Source organism: Jaculus jaculus, chromosome 7 (assembly GCF_020740685.1).
Source record: "Jaculus jaculus isolate mJacJac1 chromosome 7, mJacJac1.mat.Y.cur, whole genome shotgun sequence".
In the NCBI taxonomy this organism is placed as follows: Eukaryota; Metazoa; Chordata; class Mammalia; order Rodentia; family Dipodidae; genus Jaculus; species Jaculus jaculus.
In genome coordinates, this window is record NC_059108.1 from 135852692 (window position 1) to 135861608 (window position 8917).

Genomic DNA, 8917 nt, shown 5'->3' on the forward strand with positions numbered 1-8917 from the left:
GAAAGAAAGAGAAAGAGAGAGAAGAAAGAAAAAGAAAGGAAGGAGGGAGGGACGGAGTTAAGGAGAGATGGAAGGAAGGAAGGAAGGGTGATAGAGAAGAAGGGAGGGAAGGAGTTAGGGAGAGAAGGAAGGAAGGAAGGAAGGGAGAGAGAGAGAAGGAGGGAGGGAGGGAAGGAGGAAAGGAAAACTGAGCATCCGTACCACCATCTATATTCAGATCCTATAGACTGCTTGCTGCTGTGGAAATCATATGCGGCATACCAAAGAGATTACAAAACATTTTTTCCTCAATTATATTAGTGAATGTCAACACATTAAATTAGTAAAGAATTATGCTCAGGTTTGAATAGTAGATCATTTAAATTCCACACTTCATGACTTCCTTCACCATCTTTCCTTCAGCACTTTGTCTCTTCATTGACTATTTCTTGCTTTCTTCCTTATACTTATCTTCTTTTCCTTATTCCTTCTCTACCCCTCTCTCCATCCCTCTCGTCTCTCTCCTTTCACCCCTCTCTTCATTCCCTCCTCTATTTTCTGTCTCTGTAAAAAATAAAGAAGACATCATGAAATTCCTTCCCTCCCTCCCTCCCTCCCTCCCTCCCTCCCTCCCTCCCTCCCTCCCTCCCTCCCTCCCTCCCTTCCTTCCTTCCTGTGGAAATAGAACTAGTTAGTAGGTGTTACTTTTTTTTTTAATATCTAACTCCTTGCTGGTTTGTTTATCTTAGCTCATCTAAGATCATCATGACATCTTGTTCACTATAGAGCTAGATATTTCTGTAGTATTTTGTGTATGTAAATCAATAATTTTAATCTTGGGCTGTAGAGATGGCTTGGTCAGTAAAGAACTTCATCACATGTGTATGAAGACATGCAATGGGATCCTGAGCATCCATATAAATTTCAGGTGTGTGTGTGTGTGTTGTGACCATCTGTTATAGTAAGCTCCATGTTGCTGGGAGGAAATTCCAACTAGACACATTTTATGGAAGGAAGTGGTTTGTTTCAGTTTAAAAATCCAGGGAAACTCCATCCATGGAGGAAGAAGCAGCTTACTTCCACACATCCAAGAAGAAAGAAACAACTGCAGCAAAACCAAAACCAAAACCAGCAAAGGCTCCCAACAGAGCTCAAACTGCTCTCTCCACACACGTTTTGGCTGGAATCAGATCCACTGACAGGCATGCCTCAGAGCTGGACCCCAGGATTTGCCCTCAGTGACTCCTCCTCCGTTTAGCAGGTTGCTGGAGACTTAATCAAGAAGCTTTGCCTTAATCAAAACATACAGCCACATTCAAATCACCGCACCATCCTTTAATCCCAGCACTGGGGATGCAGAGGCAAGGGACCACCAGAATAAATTGGCTAGTTAGATTAGCAGAATCAGCAAGCTTTGAATGAAGAAATAAGGTGGAGAGTGACCAAAGAAATAAGGCAACAGCAACTTCTGACCTTCCCACCTAAGTTCAGATATACTTGTACCCCTATACACACACACACTCACACTCACTCACACACACACACACACATGTGTTCACATACATGCAAACAAATAATAAACAGACATATAAATAAATAAAATTAATCTTTATAACATGATAGCAAAGGCTTTCGGAACATGAGGAATTTTTTTGAATGTATAAATTGTATATACTAATAATGAGGAAAATTTCTCATTCACAAAAGTAAAACAAGAAAGATTTTCATAGATCTCCCTTCACTTTCATTTTAACGAAAGGCTCAACTACATTTTGACATCACAAGGCAAAGTAGAAGAGCTCTGTTTCCATTTTGTGACTACTGATAATGGGAGGAATTCTACACCTTGTCTTTCTCCCCCAAGTCCTTATTGAGAGAAGGACATGGCAGAAATTCCACTTGCTGCAATCCCACTTACAGTTCATTAGCACTGTAGTGTAGTAATTTCACTTCATTACAGGTGCTTATGTGAGGTGTCAGCTTTCCTTTTGAAAATTCCTTAAATAATGATCAGAATCCTTATAAGGCTGATACATCAGATCAAAGATGTGCAGGGAAACAACCAATAAGACCAACAGCACCTTAATCCAAGATGAACAACCCGGGGTCATTTGATATTTAAGACTGGGAGATCAAAGCACTTCTCTTAGGCTGTGGAAATGTAACATAAAGCTTGTAGTCAGGTTCTCATTTTCAGAGGGCTTTGTTTTTACAATTTTGTAAAATACAGGATAAAATATTATTTATTTTCTTAAGTGCATAAATCAGCAATGGTATTAAGGATGGCAATAAGATGAGAATAAACACTTTAAAACAAAAAAAATCAAACTAATGAGTGGACATCTTTTCTAAGCATGATATAAATGATTGTGATGATTGTGCAGAAAACTAGACAACAATACAGACATGCAATTCTGTGTCTCCTTCTAGCTCATAATATTGGAAAGGATAAAATACTGGACCTAACATGATAGTGAAGGGCCATTATGATGATTTTAACACCCAGAAAGCTATTCTCTGATACTGGATAGTCACTGTTTGATAAGGGTAGTTTATTCTTTAACTACATACTCAAATAAAAGGTAACGTAACCAGCTCAGAATATCAAAATGAAGTTTGAGTACCTTGCATTTGTTTCAAAGCCTGGTAGAAAACATCATATAAAAATATCTTTATTATACATATAATAAATATTTCAAAAGAGCATTTTATTTTAATTCAATGTCTTGTTAAATGAGGAAGGAGCCTCTCTTGTCTAATGTATAGTATACACCATATATTTAGTGAATATCTTCATAATAATGCCAGGCTTGGGTTTCCTTATATGTTCACTTATTTTGATTATTGTTAGTAAGGGAAGATATGATCATGATTATATTAGTACTGTAATCAAAATTCAAGATTGTCAAGAAGCTTTACCATCATGAATTTGCATTAGCACATTATACATAAACCATGGTTTTAGAGGTTAAATTAACTCATGCAAAATAAGACAAGCTGGGGTAAACAGATGGCTTAGCAGTAAAGGCACTTGCCTACAAAAAACCAAAGGCCCAGGTTCAATTTCAATTCCCCAGGACCCACTTATGCCAAATGCACAAGGTGGCAAGTATATCTGGAGTGTGTATGCAGTAGCTAGAGGCTTTGGCATGCCCATTCACTCCTCCCCCTCCTCTTTCTCTCAAATAATTAAAAATGAAATGTTAAAAAAACAAGTAATATTTTGATGCCCTTGCTTTTGTTAGAAGTACATTAGTTACTCATTAATTTAAGAAACATACAAATAAATTCTGCTATATGTAAGATACTTTTGTTGTATTATATGAGAATGCGTATATTACAAAAGGCCCATATAATCTTGGATGTCATTATTTTGGGTTGACGATAGAAACATATTTATCTGAATAAAACTTCTGTGGATGACATGAAGTATGTAGCACAAAGTAGCTGTTTATATTGAAAATGACCACAAACAACAACTCTAAAGTAAAAACTTTATGTCTGTGGACAAGTAAAAAGTACAGAAACAATGAGACATTAATGGGCTAAAATTCAAGAATGGGAACTTCAAAATGTGATCTTATTATTGTTTCTATATAATTTGGTAATGGAGAAGAGGCTGAAAATTTATTTTCTGAGGTCTGCTGCGGTATTTTAGAATACAAAAAAAAAATTGAGACAGAGAGTAAAGTGGGCAGCTAAGAACATAGCCACCTTCTTTTTTTTTCTTTTTTACACCAGTTATATTTTAGGACATTTGTCTTTTGTGTGATTCCCACCACACCTTCCTGTCCCTCTAAGGCCCCACCCCCAATATTCTGCCCTCCCATAACTCATAAGGTAACTCCTCCTCTCTTTTCTGTAGTTATAAGACACACTGTTAACAATCCAAAGGTAGAAAATAATTGATTTTTTTTTACATTTTATTGACAATTTTCAAATATTCAAACCTTCACCTTCCAATGAAGACCATCTCCCCAACTTGACCTGCTTTGCTTCTATTCAGATAGAGATATTACTGAACTCCATAATGGATAGATCTTCTGGAGGTAATGACCACCGATGTAACGTTATGAAGTAAAACCCACTACATGTCTGGAAGATACTGTACCAATGTGCTCCTTCTCATTCTCCATCCCTTTCATTATTTCTGCTGTATCTTCACCGATGTTTTCTGAGTTTTGAAGGCATGATAGGGGTGTCTCATTTAGTGATGAACCCTCAACAGTTATCAAGGTCTTTGAAGAGTTTTAAGTCTCTTAACAAAGAAAAAATAATGTGACAGCAGTGCTAATCAATGAGTATAAACATCATAGAATTTTTAGAGCGAAATTTGAAGGGCAGAACATACCCATTTAGTCACTTAATAGTAGCGGATTCCCCAATAGGAGCTGTGAGCATCCAAGCCACAAGTTTTTGACTAGGTTTACAGTACTAGGCAGGAATTTTCTCTTATGGAGCTGACCTTGGATCTAAATCAAAGAGCAAATGGTCATTATACTATTGTATCAGCAGATACAACTTGTCTGGCTGGTAAGCTGACTGGCACACAGAGTGTATCTGCTGTTAACTAAAACTGTGGATGACGTTTCTCCCCCAGCAGCCTTTACAACATGTTACACTAAGCTAGGAAGTGGCTTCCAGCTCCCTTTCAGCCTGTGATGGACACTTGAGGCATCTTTAGCAATAGGGTTTTGCCATCTAGTCCTGGTGGGCAACCCGGAGCCTTGGCAATATTCCTTGTGTTGTTTCAGTGTTTTGGGGACTTCACTGACAAAATATTTCCTTGACAATATCCCACACACTATTACTGGAGTTTTCCTATAAAGAACCTATATCTTCTGAGATTTCTTTAAAAAACTTATATTTATTTATTTGTTTACTTTAGAGAGGAAGAAACAGAGAGAGAGAGAGAGTGAGGAAGAGGCAGAGAGAGACAGAGAGGGAGAGGGTGAGGGAGAAATGGACACACCAGGTCTTCAGCCATTGCAAATAAAGTCTAGGTTCATGTGCCACCTTGTGCATCTGGCTTATGTGGGATCTGGGGAATTGAACCTAGGTCCTTAGGCTTCAAAGACAAATTCCGTAACCAGTAACCCATTTCTCTAGCCCCTGAGACTTTCTTAAACTGATATAAATTGGAATTTCAACAGCAAAACCAGGAAATTTCACTAAAATTACAAACTTTGAAAAATAATAGTAAGGTCACAAAAAGTCAAGGCAAACACTTGAAGAAAATATTCCCATTAATTGAAGCATCTGACCTAGAATTTTTGTCTAGAATATATAAAGAATTCTTAGGACCCAAAGTTTAGAAAGTAGCCCAAATTAGTTTGACATTTGAAAAGACAACAAGATATGTAAATATCTACAAATTATTGAAAAGTTGTTCAATATTTTTGACATAAATAACAATAATGGTAATAAATCATGAATACTCACTGAACAACAATAAAACACTGCTACACACCTATTTGATAAAAAGAAAAAAAATTCTTGGGCTAGAGAAATGGCTTAGTGGTTAAATGCTTGCCTATGAAGCCTATGGACCCCAGTTTGAGGCTTGATTCCCCAGGACCCACATTAGCCAGATGCACAAGGGGTCACACTCATCTGGGGTTTGTTTGCAATGGCTGAGGCTCTAGAGCACCCATTCTCTCTGTCTCTCACTCTCTATCTGCCTCTTTCTCTGTCTTTTGCTCTCAAATAAATAAATAAATAAATAAATAAATAAATAAAAATACACAAAAATAATTAAAAATTTTTATTACCAGGCCAGGTGTAGTGGTATATGACTTTAATCCCAGCACTCAAGAAATAGGGATATTACTTTGAGTTTGAGCCCAGCCTAGACTTACAGAAGGGTGTTGCAGTTCAGTTTGGATTACAGTAAGACTCTACCTAAAAAAAAGAAAAAAATGTTGACTATACTAAATGTTTAAAATACATATAAAACAACTGCTGGGGATTAATAATAGCAAAACTACTTCAGAGGAGTTTGACCATAAATTATAAAGCTACATATGTGTAGTTCCCATAAAACTTAAATTTTACACTCCAAGATAGTTACCCACAAAACCAAAAATAAGAAACATAAATATTTATAAATATATTCACAAAATGTTTAATCATAGTCTGTCCAAACTGTAAACAGCCCATATGTTTATCATCAAAATGATACACTGTAGTATATCCTTACAGTAAGATACCACTCAACAGCAAAAATGTATAAGCTAAGTAAATAAATCTTCTGACAAAGAAGAATTTAGGAATTGGGGGATTTGCTCAATTAACAAAGAGGAATCAAGATATAGTATATTATTGCATTTTATATGAAACTTTAAAAAAGCCTGAGCTCATATTTAATTGAAAAAATCAAGAAATGAACTATGTCTGAGAATGGGACAAAGACGTAATCCCACACTCAAGTTTTCTATTTCTAGGTGTACGTGCAATAACTCTAACGTATATTCACTAATGTCGGTTAGATGCCAATACCAGCAACAGTTTGAAAGAGCTCAAATATTGAAGAATAGAGTGAAAAATAAATTCTGACATATTCATTTGATTAAAATTACAATTGTCTGAAGTGGTTTCTGACCAAAATTTATATTCAGAAAGGGATTTTATTATAATAGCTAGTGTTTTTATAAAAATGGAAAATGTTTGAAATCTTTAGAAATATAATTTTCATTCTAGTTAATAGATATAAACTCCTGATGGCATGGCAACATTCTATATTTTAAGATAGCAAAAAATAAAAACACTAAGTATGTATCTTGGAAGGAAATCTCATGATTAAGGCAAAATAATCATTTCCTAAGATTCTAATAACTGAAAATAAACCCTCAAGAGAAATATCCGGAACAATATGATTTGCCAAAATGAGAAAAAGAAGCAAAATTACCATGTGTTTAATGGACATTAAAACCTAGAATGTTTTTGATATATTCCATATATATTATAAATATATGTTACTTTTTAATTTTATTTATTATTATTTTAATTTATTATTTTAATTTTTATTTATTTATTTGAGAACAACAGAGAGAGAGAGAGAGAATGGGTGTGCCAGGGCCTTCAGCCACTGAAAACGAACTCCAGATATGTGTGCCCCCTTCTGCCTCTGGCTAATGTGAGTCCTGGGGAATCGAGTCTTGAAATGGGGTCCTTAGGCTTCACAGGCAAATGCTTAACAACTGAGCCATCTCTCTAACCCTTATTTTTATTTTTTATTGAGAATTTCCATAATTGTAAACAATATCTGATAGTAATTCCCTCCCTCCCCTCACTTTCCCCTTTGCAACTCCACACTCCATCATATCCTCACCCCCTCTCAATCAGTCTATATGTCTTACTTGATGGTTTATTATTTAAATGGCTAAAGTTTTTCTTCCTAAAATGTGGACTTAACATCCATTTTTAATAATTTAAAATGTCAAGTTGCTTCAAAATTTTGCTATGATCACATTAATTAATTTTTATTTAATTATGTTTGTCTTAAAATGCAGAATTGGGGGAATTAGGTTTGAAACACAATGATTTTTTTATTCTTTGAAGTTCTTCATTACATTGTTATATCTGGACATAACACACAACTTCTGCAGTAGACATTTAAGTTTAACTTCTTTTTTTTTTCTTTTAATTTTTCGATGTGGAGTCTCGCTGTAGCCCAGACTGACCTGAAATTCACTATGTAGTCTCAGGGTGGCCTCGAACTCACGGCGACCCTCCTACCTCTGCCTCATGAGTAATGGGATTAAAGGAGTGTGCCACCATGCCTGTCTATAAATTTGACTTCTTAATGCCATTGAGATGGTCAGCTCATTTTTAATCCGATGGCTATCCATCTACCATAACACTGTCAAGTAAAATTTTTGGTCTTGTTGACACTTGTAATAACAACATTATGAAAGGAAGATTATCCACAAAAAGTATAGTGATTGCAAAACAGGCAAGGATCTCTTTTTTTTCTACTGTGCAGAAACTAGTCTGACTCAGTGTGTTTTTTAATGTAATAATTATTTCTTCAATTAGTTCAAGAAGAAATTTCTTCCCTCAATGCTATCAGAGAGAGTTTTTTTATTTTAATCTTTAGTTTCGTAGTTATTTTTAAGTAGTAAAGTACATAAAACAGCTCATATATAAGTGTTAAAGCCTTGAGAGAATTTTGAGTGAAATATTGTCATTCTGTATGTATAAAGCTATGCTAAACTCTGACATTCCTGTTTTATTTAATTTTTATTTATTTATTTAAGAGAGAGAAATAATGGGTATAATAGGGCCACTAGCCATGGCAAATGAACTCCAGAAACCCCACTGTGTGCTTTCCCCAATGTAACTCCCTAACAAACCCAATAAGTAATCCTTTTCAAAAACAAATATCGGTATTTAAAATAATGAATTTTTTATTTCCAGAATGGTAAGATTTGCAGGCAAGTGAAAATCTAACTTTTGAACACTGCCTCAATTCCCAATTCTTTTTTAAAAATCTGTTTTATGTTTTAATTTGTAATTTATTTTGAGAGGGGAGGGACAGAAAAAAAAAATGAATGGGTGAACCAGTGTCTCCAGCTGTTGTAAATAATCTCTAAGCAAATGCACCACTTTGTTCATCTGGTTAACATGGGTCCTGGGTAATTGAACCAGAGTCCTTAGGCTTTGCAGGAATTACCTGAACCATTAAGTGATTTCTCCAGCTTCATTTTCTTTCTTTCTTTCTTTCTTTCTTTCTTTCTTTCTTTCTTTCTTTCTTTCTTTCTTTCTTTCTTTCTTTCTTTCCTCCCTCCCTCCCTTCCTCCCTCCCTCTGTTCTTTCTTTCTCTTTCCTTCCTTCCTTCCTTCCTTTCTTTCTTCCTTTCTTCCTTTCTTCCTTCCTTCCTTCCTTCCTTCCTTCCCTCCCTCCCTCCCTCCCTCCCTCCCTCCCTCCCTCCCTCTTT